Here is a 13,216-nt window from a genome sequence, read left to right as displayed (position 1 = left end):
CACATCTGCAGGTTCGGCCGATCGCAGCTCCCACTGGCCAGTTGGCCACTCCAGTACAACGGGGGTGGCGGGAAGCGGCAGCCAGCACATCCCTCGGCCCGCGCCGCTTCCCGCAGCCCCCATTGGCCTGGGACGGCAGACTGCGGGAGCCACAATCGGCCGAACCTGTGGATGCAGCAGGTAAACAAACTGGCCCGGCCCTCCAGGGGGCTTACCCTGGCAGGCCACGTGCCAAAGGTTGCTGATCCCTGGTCTACTAGTTGCGCTGTTCTAGCACCTAGAGGTCAGAGCCCTATTGTGCTAGGCACTCTACAAGTATGACAACAAACCTGCAAAGTGTCATGCATCTTGCATGAAACTCATGCACTCCAGCAGCCTAGACTGAAAGTTATGCATTCAGTAGGGCATTAGGTGTGCAGGAGACATTTGGTCTGCAATTTAGGCTGACTAGCACCTGAGTCACTCTAGCATCTGCTGAATAGGCAGCCTCAACCACTTCTCTATTCCCCCTGCAGTTCCCAGCCTCACTGAGCAGCAGAAAGGGAAGTAGGTGGTGTTGGTGGGGGGTTACTGGGGTATAAAGGAGACAGGAAGTACTGGGGGATAGGGACTACAGAGGGACGGGAGCTAAGGGAAGAGTAGGAACTGGGGAATAAAGGAATGGCATGGGGAAAGAACCCTATAGCAAGCCCCTCCCCAGCAAAATTCACTTCAATCCCTGGCTCCCGCTAGGCCCTTCTCCTTCCATCACTTGAGGGGTACAAGGATAACATCCTAGCCACCCCCACTTGCTTCCAGTACTCAGTGGAGCTCCCTCATATCTTTTAGATCGGTGGGTAGGGTACTCCCCTGGGATGCAGGACCCCTGATTCAAGTCCCACACTTTGCCTGATCAGATGGGATTAGAATAGGAATCTGCCACCTCTCAGGTGAGTATCCAAACCATTCAGCTATGGAATATTTTGATGTCGGTCTCCTGTTGAAGCTGTTCCACATGGCTAAATAACTGAATAGTCATTGTGCTATAGAGTGAGAATGACTTTACAGCCTAGTGGGTAGGGCACTCACCTGGAAGGTGGGAGACCCAGGATTCAGTTCCCCCTTTTCCAAGGGTTCCCCCTATACTTTTCACATCCCTGCTTGGATTCAGGCGGAGCCCTAACCCCTGAGCTATAGAGTCTCTCTCCCTCTCCCCTAGTTTTGTTCAAAAGTTCCATAGTGGACCTGGTAAGTGTTCCTGACAAATGTTTCTTAAACGGATTCCTTTCCACAAACGGTTTCAGTTCCGACAAAAAAGAGTCACGTTTCATTGAAAAAATCCTGACCAGTTGTAGAAAAAGGAGCTGTTACACTGGAGTAAGTTTAAATAAAGAATAGTTTAATCTTACAGTCCACTTACTTACGTCAGTCAAACTACAATGTTTTTGGCCATGCACTTTTCTTTAAAGCAAATAAGACTCATATTAGCACCTTCAGTTTTTATGCCACCCCCTGGAGTGCCAGAAATTCCATTGCAACAGGGACAGCTACCTGCCATGCATTACTTGCAAGATATCAGCAATGATCACTTTTCTGCAAGATGAAAGGTCCCAAGTAATACAGCAAAAGAGGTTTCCTAACAAAGGACATTTTACAACTTACCTTCCATACCAGATGCTCCTCCTAATTCTAAAGGTTATGATAAATCAGTTCTGTAGGTGATAAACATTTTGGCCCATAATAAATACGGTGGGGGTTAGGGTTACAATATTTCTGTAGGATAGCACAAAACCCCAGGGGATTGACTGATGAGTTTGTAGCTACTTTACATGAATTCGCCTCTATAGTATAAGCAGTTTGAGTAGTCAAGCTGACAAAATGATTCATGATCAAATAATTGAAAAGAAAAATAATTTCGGAATTAAAGATGATTTACTAGTGGGGGATGATTTAACCCTTGATAAGATTGCTGAGTTAGTCAAAAAAAGCTATAGAAAGTCACAAAATCATTATCTCCTGCATAATCCAGTGACAGTTCACAGAGCGTTAAAGTCAGCACAGTAAACAGAAATGACGTGAAGGTAAATACAAGCCCACATTTGCAAATGGACAAAAATACAAGCCATGCTACAAACAACATTACTTTAGATGTGGAGACATCAAACATATGGCTGACTTTCTGGAATGCCCTGCAAAATATGCAAATTGAAAACAATGTAATTTAAAAAATACATCAAGGGAACTGTGCTACACTTGAAGATGGAAGAAAATGGAACACCTCTGAACCAGTAAAATCTAAGCTACCAATATATGAGAATAATGATCAGTTTGTTGAATAGGATTTAATTATTGATATAAAACCCATTTTCTTTATAGTTATTCTTGAGAGTAATACTGAAGAGTAGAATGAAAACATTGAAAGTAACAAAAAGAGTACATGTCAAATTCACCAGCTCAAATGATGAAATAACTCCACCTCCTTTAGTCACCTTCAGTTGTACCTTACTCTAAAATGTGTCTGATTGATTTTAGTGGGTATTTCCATGGAGTAAGGTACTATGGAGTATGATTTAGGGTGACAGAGTCTAGCCTAATGTTACTTAGAGTACTGGCAAATTTCAAACTATATCCCATATAAGAATTTACATTTATTCAGATTACAAAATTTTCATTATGAGTGAAATCCTGGCCCCATTGAAGTTGATGGCAAAACTCCTATTCGCTTCAGTAGGGCCAGGATTTCACCCTATAAGTTTAAATTAAGTGCATAAATATGTTCCGGTTTCACTTCAATTATTCCTTTGTAGGAGGCAGATATAAAACAGCAAGGGTGAAAAATGTAATACATTCTTGAGAACACTAGACAAGCTTAGGCAAGCAACGTTTGTTCTATTCCAATCAGGTTCTTAGACCACCATCCACACAACAGTGGGAGGAAGCATCTGATTGGAAGGAAGGACAAAAATCAAGATGGTGAGAGAGGCACATTGTGAATTAAATGAATAGAAAACCTTGAGAGATTTACTATGTAAATCTGACCTTTTTTCTTAGCCATGAGGAAACTCAGTCAATGTGCATCCAGAGCCATCCCCCATTGCCATATGAAAGGAAATGGGGCAGAGAGAAAGAGAGGAATAAAATGGGACAAGGAAAGAGATGGAGAGGGAGCAGACAGAAGAAACAGGAGAGAAGAGGAAGAGTAAAGAGGAGAAATAATTTTATTTCTGAAGAGAGCTTGCAATAGCTGCTGCTATTTGAGTCTATAGAGCTTCCTGAACAGAAACCGCTTATCATGCCAAACATACCGGGCTTTCATGTTGCAGACAGCCCTTATTATTATTGGCAATGTGCATAGCAGCACCATACAAGACAGAGTACACCACAGAACTTATAGTCAAAAGTCCTGACCCTGCTTGAGAAGTGTCTGAGTGGATCTCTGCACCCATTCAAAAACTCATTGAAGTCAATGGGGTACTATGTGTCAGTGAACATGTGTATACATTGGGTTATCATTGAAAGAATTGCAGAAGATTTGAGAAGGAGGGATATGAACGAAAGGAAAGGGGATGGTTTGGTACAGAAGACAGTCATCACTGGGAAGTCCAGAACTACAATTCCACTTTAAAAGTATGTTAATTATTTTACAAGTGAATGAGTCTTCAAAAGATGAAAAATTTGTGTATTATGAACCCACTGAACAATCTATTGCCAAAGATCTTTTGGGGCAATATACTACTGGATTTCACATCATGCCCAGATGTGTCTTCATCCGATGACAATTTATTTCATTCTGTCTGAATAGTTCATGACGCACTTTGGGCTGAGGAGAAAAAAAGATTGCCCATATGCTCAAAAACATTCAAAATTCATGCTGGCAGATTAGCAGTTTTACTGTGTCTATTGATGTCACTGTAGCTGTGATCCTTTGTTTTCCCTCCCTGAAGTTGAACATGGCCTCCAATTGGAACAACCAGCAGAGGAGAAATGTGGGGCTGGATAGACAATCCTTCAGTCATGTTTGCTTGAGTAGGGCAGGGGCATTAGAAGGTATGGGCAAATAAATCACATATGCAGGTAGATTTTCTCAGGAAGAGGGGAAGGAATCATTGTACTTTCTGGGACAAAATGACTATCTTTGCGCCATCATTATCCTTTTAGAGGTCTGGCAAAATTCCCACATCTGGGAGTCATAAAAAGAAGATGAGTCTGCAGCGGAACCTGACCTAGAATGGAGATGCTGAAGCAGTGGGTCCTTTCAGGTTTTAGGATGCTTTTTAGTTACCTCAAAATCCACCCGAAGAACAATCAGTTGAGAAGAAGGTTAGCAAGCTGAGCTCTTTCCCATACCTCAATATTCCAGTTTCTCAGCTGGACATGCCAGAAACCTACTGTTGAGAGCACCTGTGGGATATTCTGATGTGGTTGAAGCCTGTTTCACACAAATACGAGTCCGGTAATTTGTCAGTGTGTTCAGAGAATCATGGTCTGGCTCAAGAGGGGTAACAAAGGAAACCTCCAGAACCACCTATAAAACTCTAGAGATAAAGGCAGCATGAATTGTGATATGAAAGGCAATCATAGCAACACCAAAGTTCCACCAGAGGTTGACATTTACTATTTGTTCATGACTTCAGGAGGGAATGCAAGTAATCAGCAGGTGGTGAGGTGAGAGCAGGCTCAGAAGCCATCCTGGGATTCAGCCTGGTTTGATGGAGGTGAAAGGATATTTATGTGCCACATGGGAGATAACCAATTATCAGTCTTCCTAGTCTGATGCCTTAAAAATGGCAGTCAGAATGCCAAAACTGAAGGAAAAAGCTGTGAGAAAGGCCCTCCTAAAATCCTCTCATATGACCGCAACCTCAGAGTCTCAAACCCTGAAGTATCTAACATCCTGTAAATGAGGTTCTCCACTTCCACAAGGCTGGACCTTTGTGATGGAGGATCATGGTCAACACCTAGGTATGTGTTATCCCACTGGGGAGTGTCTAATTCCTCTCCCATGTACAAATCATTAATGTCTCCCTCCGCTTTTTGTGATCACATGAAAAGTTGAGGTGGTTAGCTTTTGAGCTCCAGCTGGCCAGAGGTAGGCTCTAGATCTGAATATTATATCAGCATTTTATATGGTAATGAAACAGTCATGCCGAGTGCTGCACTCTGTCTACTATGCCTGAAAGTTTTAAAGTACAAGAAAATTATATAGAATGGGTAAAATTTTCAAAAACATCTGATACTTAGAAGCCCTAATTCCTGGTTTGTTGGTGCTACCACAATACCTATCATAAATAATCATTGTTTTGCTATCAGTACTTCTGTATCATATGCATTGTATAAAGGTTACAAGTGGTTCAGGTTAATATGGTCAAGCGGAGCTGCAAGCACTGCATAGTCCCTCCTTACAGTTCTTCCGGTACACTTCAAACCTACATTGCAAGAGCCCTCTTTTTCATTCTTAGAACTAAATTCAGCAGAGACAGGCAATAGTGCCAAATTTTGCAATGATTTTACAATCGAGGTGCATTTTAAACAGATATTAGATGATGAGATAAAATTAATTCAGCCCATGACTTAAGAGGTGGTCTGAAGCTGCAGAGGAGAAAAGCTCTGTCCTCCAGTACCATATAGTAGTTTATTAGATGAAAGAAGCCAAAGATAAATTGCCACCATTTTTACAGCTTCCTCAGAACACCACCACTGCTCCCCCCAGGTGCTAAAAGGAGCTGCCTCAAATCTAGTCCACAAAGATAACTAATTTTAACAAGCTATTCACTCATCATTACTAATCAATAACCACCAGGGAGGACAGCCAAGTGCCACTAATAGTATTGCTGTCATTAGCATTTATGTCCAATTCACCTCTTGCTTTAATCTCAATTGCCTCCCTGACTTTGACCCAGTCTGTTTTAGGAAGCGGCACAATCTAGATAGCTTCATCAAAATGAGCGATTATTTATTTCACTCCTGAGAAGCCGGGGCCAAGCAACTGAACACACTTTGTCCTATTAGCCCTATAAACCCACAGCTGAGAATTGGGAGGATGCAGCTGGGTATCCATTATATAGTTCCTTTTATGATAGTCATTTTTTGACATCTTATAAAATATGTAACACTTTAGGCAACAGCACAGTTAATGATGCAATATTGCAATGAAATCCCTGTCTTGACCGAACTTTCAAAAGGAGCAACAACAACACATACATTACTCCTTTCCTTGATTTAAAGAGACATCCATTTTACCATAGCTGATTGCCATGCTGCATTGAATGAAAACACCACATTATGCCTAATCTTCCCAACAACAAAAAGGATTTATTATATGTTTCATTTTCCTTGTGTTAAGGATAAATTCTAAGCTTCTTTCTGAGAATTGCTATAGCAAATTGAACTTGATTTACAAAATGAAAGCTTGGGGCTCAGTGGATAGTGACAGTGATCTGATAAGCAACACTGTTCAGTTAGAGTATCTTGCTTGAAGTCAGAAGACAGCTTCAAGTTCAGAAATTTCAGACTAAAACAAGCAAGCACAGAATGAGTTTGGCTGCTTATTTGCATCTTCATTCATTTGATTCGTTATGCTTTTAGACCATTTTTAAATTCCTAGCTGTGCCATCCTCACTCGCTCACATGTGGCTGTCAAATTCTACTAGTAAATTTAGGCCAACAGAACTTCATACTAAAAGAAGAAGGATGCTCTTGACTCTGGACAATGGCTCATGATATCTTGATTGTGCTCTTGACTCTTCCACTTCCTATAAACTGACAATAATATTCTCCTCCCCCGCAGAGGTATAGAGAAGCTAAATTCATCGACATCTATGAGATGCTCAGATACTACTGTTATAAGCACCATGGAAAAGCCAAAATAAAATAAAATATTCGTAAAGGCTGTTGAGCACTGAAGGACGGAGGGTGGTGGAGAGAGAAGGGATATAGTAGATAGACCTGCATTTCTGTCAGTCTGTCTGTCATCATCTTCCTCTTCTTCATTTTTCAAAATTTTTCTTTTTTTGCGGTGGGGAGGGAATTTTATAAAGAGTCTTTGAGAGATTTCTCCATAGGTCTGCACTCCCACTTGTCAGCTTTAAATTAACTGAATTGCTGATGAAAAATAGAGTGTTGAGTGGCTTAATAATGGCATCCACTGATGAGCCATTTGTTAGCGAAAAGCTCACTATGCTAGTTTTCTTAAAGAAAGAGATTCCAGACGTACAACAGATCTACCCTGCACACCAGATCTAACTGCCTCAGTTATCACATGCTTGTACACCTCTACCCCGATATAACACAAATTTGGATATAACGTGGTAAATCAGTGCTCCGGGTGGGGAGCAGGGCTGCACACTCCGGCAGATCAAAGCAAGTTTGATATAACGCAGTTTCACCTATATTGCGGTAAGATTTTTTGGCTTCCGAGGACAGCATTATCAGGGGCGGCTCTAGACATTTTGCTGCCCCAAGCATGGCGGCATGCTGCGGGGGATGCTCTGCCGGTCGCCGATCCCACGGCTTCAGTGTATCTCCCGCAGGTGTGCCTGCGGAGGGTCCGCCGGTCCCGCGGCTCCACCGAAGCCGCGGGACTGGCGGACCCTCCGCAGGCACACTTGTGGGAGGTCCACCAAAGCCGCGGGACCAGCGGACCCTCCGCAGGCATGCCACCGAAGGCTACCCGCCTGCCACCCTCCCGGCGACCGGCAGAGCACCCCCCGCGGCATGACGCCCCAAGCACGCGCTTGGCGTGCCGGGGCCTGGAGCCGCCCCTGAGCATTATATCGGGGTAGAGGTATAATTACTGCTTGTCTTTCTGAGGTGTTCTGAGGAAGCTGTGAGGTCTCGAATTAAACATACACCTGTACAGGAATATGTTGCCTATAATAATAATACTCGGTTTGCATAATTTTATTTTAGCATTGCTTAAGTGCTCTGCAGTTTACCCAGTCTTATTAATTTAGCCTGCTGCTCTGTCCTCCTTCCAATACTTTTATCAAACTATATGGGTTTTTAATGATTGTAATAAGTGATGATTTTTAAATACCCAGCTCTTATATAGTATTTTCATCAATAGGTCTCAAAGAGCTTTACAAGGAAATCAGTATCATTACTGCGTATCAGTATCATTACTGGAAACTGAGGCACAGAGAGATGAAGTGCAGTGCTCAAATTATGAGAGAAAAAAAGAGGGGAACCTTCAATGTTAAGTGGCTTTTGCTTTAATTTAAACAGTAATGAAAAGTGAGGGGGCAATAAAACAGAAGTGAGCTAGCACCTACCCCCTTAATTCAAGCACTGGTGAAGTGGATTGCCCAAGGTCACTCAGTGGCAGAGCTGAGAACAGAGGCCAGGACTCATGAGTCTCAGTCAGTCCAGTGAGGATAGAGCCCTGTCCCTCTTACAGATACTTGCTTCAGAGTGTGCACACTGGACTGGTAGCACACCATCCCTAGGAAAAGGGGCAACACGCCCTCTGCTCCACCGTCAGCTGCCCCTTTTTACACTGTTCAGGGGTCTCTTAAGGGGCAGAGACCGAGTTCCTTGGTGGCATTAAGCCAAGGCCTACGCAAAGACACAAGAGGTGGGGAGCTTTGATGTACAAATATTAATAAATTCAGTTTCAGTCACCCCTGGCTACCAGGTAAGTATCATTATCAGCATTATCAACAAGTGGGGAAATTAAATCACTAAAGATAGGTCTACACTTATGGTGGCTTGTAGAGTACAGACTCTGCACACTCAGATAGCAAGAGTATAAATCACAGTGTAGACAGTGAGGCACTGCTTAGGCAAGTAGAACCCTAGACTACACACCCTACACAGCTCTCTACATGCCCAAGGAGTGCCTTCCATGTCTACACTGCTATTTTTATCAGTGTAGTGTCCTGCTTCCTCCCGGATGCTGCAATCCTTCTTTGAAGGCTCCAGCAGCAGGAAAAGGTTCTGGCAGCGGGGAAGGAGGTGAGAAAAATCTGCCTTCCCCCCACCCAAGCCTTGTGCTGCCATATGTAGTTAACACACCACAGTGTGAACGCAGCTGCCTTTCACTGCAGAGTGTAGCTTCATGTGCCCTATATGCTGCTGCAAGTGTGGATAAGGCCTGGAGATTAAGTGATTTACCCAGGGTTGCACAGTAAGTCAATGGCAAAGCGGGACCAATGCTCATATTTACTGGCTCCTATTCTCATTCTTCAGCCACAAAACCATCCTTCTCCTCTGCCTGATCCCTTCATGGAATGGGATCTGAACATTTTCTGTCATGCAAGTTGATCAGAAGTGCTGTCCAGATTTTTGAAAGAAAAACTCAAAGGCTGATGTGTACAAAAAGCAGTTTTAGTTCTAATTATATTTTGGCCAAAGAAGAGAGTTACACTCATAACAGCAGGATTCAACCTAGTTCATTAAAACCATTCAGTCAAGATACTTTTTTGCTATTGCCACTAAAAAGATCACTGTGAAATGCCAGGCTGTTCTCCCCTACTGTATGTTATGCCTGGCTGCCTGTTTACCAGGGAAAAAGTGGCAGATTTCACCAGTTTTATAGTTGAGTCAGTTTTTTGGTTTCACAGAACTGGAATACGAATAAGCACTTTACTGACCAGCTACTTCATCAATGTCATCATGGTTCAGGCTAGAAAATTTTGAAATGCCATTATGAGCCAAAATGTGACTATATATCATTGGTATTTTGTTACTCAGTATACAGCTTCAGCTCGTTTTACTGTTCAGAAGATTTTTTTCCAGCCAGCAGTGAAAATGCATAGAGGAAGCCACATTCATCAACAAAATTATCAGCTAGATTCTGATTGCAGGATCTTTTTTTTAATTGAAGATGATCCAAAAAAACAGAAAGCACAGCTTGATTTTTTTAAGCCTAAGTCAAGTGTGCAGGGCCAGCCACTGGAAAGATAGTCTTTTAATTTGAAAATTGAGCACAGTTTATGTGGGAAGCACTGAGGGCAAGACTGTGCCCTGATGCTCTATAGGTGCACAAAAGTGGATGCTTAGTGCAAAAAGCTCCCCCTTCTTTGCACCCTAATGGGAAGCCCAGAGCCTGCTCCACCCATGCATACATCCCAAAAGGTAGTAGACAAATTGGTTTTACCCTGACCCCAATGTTCTGTAGCTTAAAGGCCCAACTGTCCCCAGGGATTATAGTTATAGAAAAACCACAAAATCAGAAAAGTGACATCTGCACTAAATGAAAAATATCCTAGGTGCTTCATTAAACATATTGACATTTAAAAAATGTATACGGAGAACAAATTTATCCACTAAAGTCAATAGAGTTAAACCAGGAATGGTTTTGGCCGACTTTTTTTCCCATGGAAAATTATTAAGAGCACAAACAGTAATTCACTGTGCATCTCCTGTACATTATTTTTAATAACAAGGTGAAAAACGAACAGCAGGCAAGTGGCCTCCTTTGAAGAGAATGCTGGTTCTACTCCAACAGTGGGCCAGCAGGAGGTGCTCATGCAATAAGCAGCTATCACTTCTCATACTCCCATACCCACATCAGCCTTCAGTCTCAAAAAAAGAAGCCAAAGCAACCTATCTTCATCCCCCTTGTAATAAAAGCATGTTTGAACTTTACCAGCCAAGTGAGCTAATGAGAGAGATATGAAGTTACTTTCAAACCTAGTTTTCTCTTTGTTTCTATGACACAATATTCATAATGGCTGCTAAGCCACCTGGCCAGCCAAAGATTTTACCTTCCCTCACACCACTCCATTTCTTGTAAATGCCAGCATTGGAATGATCTGATTCCTACTCAAAAAAGGATTACAATTTTGTATGAATAAGAATAGAGTCTATAATTATACCAGTTGGCTTGCCACTGGAGTTCTCAACTCTTGTTCTGCAAGTCATGCTGACCACCACCTGGGGCCAGGAAGAAATTTCTCCCTATGGCATAGTATTATGCAACCAAGGCAATAACATTTCTAATTTGTGATGGGCCCAGATTCAGATACATTCCTCATTTTCCCTGACAGGAGGTACAGACAGGGCCGCCCAGAGAATTCCGGGGGCCCGGGGTCTTCGGCGGCGGGGGGGCCCTTCCGTTCCGGGACCCGCCGCCAAAGTGCCATGAAAACCCGCGGCGGGAGCCCCCCGCCGCCGAATTACCGCCGAAGCGGGACCGCCGCCGAAGCGCAGCCCGGTCTTCGGCGGTAATTCGGGGGGGGGTCCCCGCCGCGGGCCTTCCGGGCCCTTAGGCGGCGGGTCCCGGAACAGAAGGGGCCCCCCGCCGCCGAAGACAGGGCTGCTCTTCAGCGGCGGCGGCGGTGGGTCCCGCTTCCGGCCCCGCCCCCGGCGGGTCCCGCTCCTCCCCCCCGCCCCGGTCCCGGCCCCGGCCCCAGCCCCGGCCCCAGCCTCTTACCGAGCGCGTCTCCGGTGGGGCCTGAGCTCCGTCCCGCTCAGAGCCGCGTGGTGAGGGGGCGGGGCTGTGAGCTCCACGCCGAGCGGAGGCAGCTCTCCCGCCCCCTCCCCACGCCGCTCTGAGCGGGGCGGGGCTCAGGCCCCGTTGGAGCTCCCAGCCCCGCCCCCTCACCACGCGTCTCTGAGTGGGGCGGGGCTCACGGGCCCCGCCGGAGACGCTGAGGCTCCAGGAGAGGGGCGGAGGCGGGAGCCTCCGCTCTTCTCTTGGGGGCCCCTGCGGAGCCCGGGGCCCGGGGCAAATTGCCCCCTTTGCCCCCCCGCTCTGGGCGGCCCTGGGTACAGAGAGAGATACTCTGGAGCAAGTGGTTAGAAGAAGTTATACTGATGTTACATAAGCAAACTCCCCAAAGCTAATCAGTGGAATGTAGAGTAATTCCACAGAATGATAGTGATGCTCAACAATATATTGTACACATTAATAATGATATTGCTGCTTAAAAGAAGGCCTGTGGGAGGTGGGGCAGCTCTGTACTGCCTCCGTTAGGGCCATCTTTGTCCACAAGTGTTGACCATCTGATTGGGGCAGGGTAGCCTGTGCTGTAAGCTTGCTGTCATTCTGTAAAAATCAAGTAACAAAAATAACTCAGAATTTGGCACTTTGTGACTTTAAACAGGAAAAAAAATCACTTCAAAAGGCAAGCACTTAGTTGCAGCATTTATGGCAAGGCCCCAGCCTCATTCTAGATTAGCCTTGAGGAGTATTTTATTTTCTGTCTCAGTCTCACCCACCTCCACCCGTGAGCAAATCCAGCCAAGTCTTCTTAACTGGTTCTTGATTGGTCAGTATTTCCTCCTGGCCCTTCTAGGCCTCAGGAGGATTATATTAGTGGTTACCTGGTCTGAGTGGATTTTATTGGGGGTGGAGGAGTCATGTCACTGATGCCTCCAGCAGGGAGCAAAGGCGACCTGATAGATTCCATCAGAAAGTCAGTTTGAGGGAGAGGTGCAAGTTCATGTTACATCTGAATTTGGCATTAGGTGCCCGCATCACCAAAAACACTTCTAAAATTGGTACCTTCATTATCAGTGTCAGCAAAAAGGTCAAAGATAGGCATTTAGAGTGACTTAGTCTCTTATCCTTACTTATTCGCTCTCTGAAAGAATGATCTCTAGTCCATTTTACCATGTGTGAAGCCACCCAGTTTGGGTTATACTGAACTTTCAAGATCAATAGTGAGCTTTCCTAACATCCAACAAAAGATGAAGCAAACATTTATTTTCACTTATGTCCTGAATATGGGGGTGACCCTATGTCTCCAAAGAAGAAATTAGGGATGACTAATTTAAGAGAGAGATTGCCTGATGAACCACCTATGTGGACCACCCTTTCCCATTTTCAGTCCCTATGGCAGTTATGGAAAAGTAATTAAGAAATACTTAATGTGATTTTATCTATTGTAATGAGATTCAGTTGCTTGAAACAAGAGACAGCAGTGAGTAGCAAATTAGCAGCCAACTCTCCATTAACTAACAGCAAAGCTACAAGCCACAGTAACGAGGCCCTCTAGTCTAGAATACGCTACTACCTCCAACTCTGTTTGTGACTAAAACTGGAGGAATAATTCTAAAAAATAATTCATTTTATGAATGTATGTTCTTTTTCTGCATGCAGAATGTCTGCAAGCCAATCACATTGCCCTTGATTTTATTCATTATTAGAATATACTCAATGCCCCCCCCCGATCCTGTGATTTATCATGAAGTCACATGGAATTGTTTTTGTTCTCTGATTGTATCACTGTAGTTTGTCCCATGAGGGGAAGTGCTTGAAGAAACCACTGGGATTTTCTCTCTCTCAGACAGT

This window comes from Mauremys mutica, chromosome 2 (assembly GCF_020497125.1).
Source record: "Mauremys mutica isolate MM-2020 ecotype Southern chromosome 2, ASM2049712v1, whole genome shotgun sequence".
NCBI lineage: Eukaryota > Metazoa > Chordata > Testudines > Geoemydidae > Mauremys > Mauremys mutica.
This window is presented reverse-complemented; position numbering follows the sequence as displayed.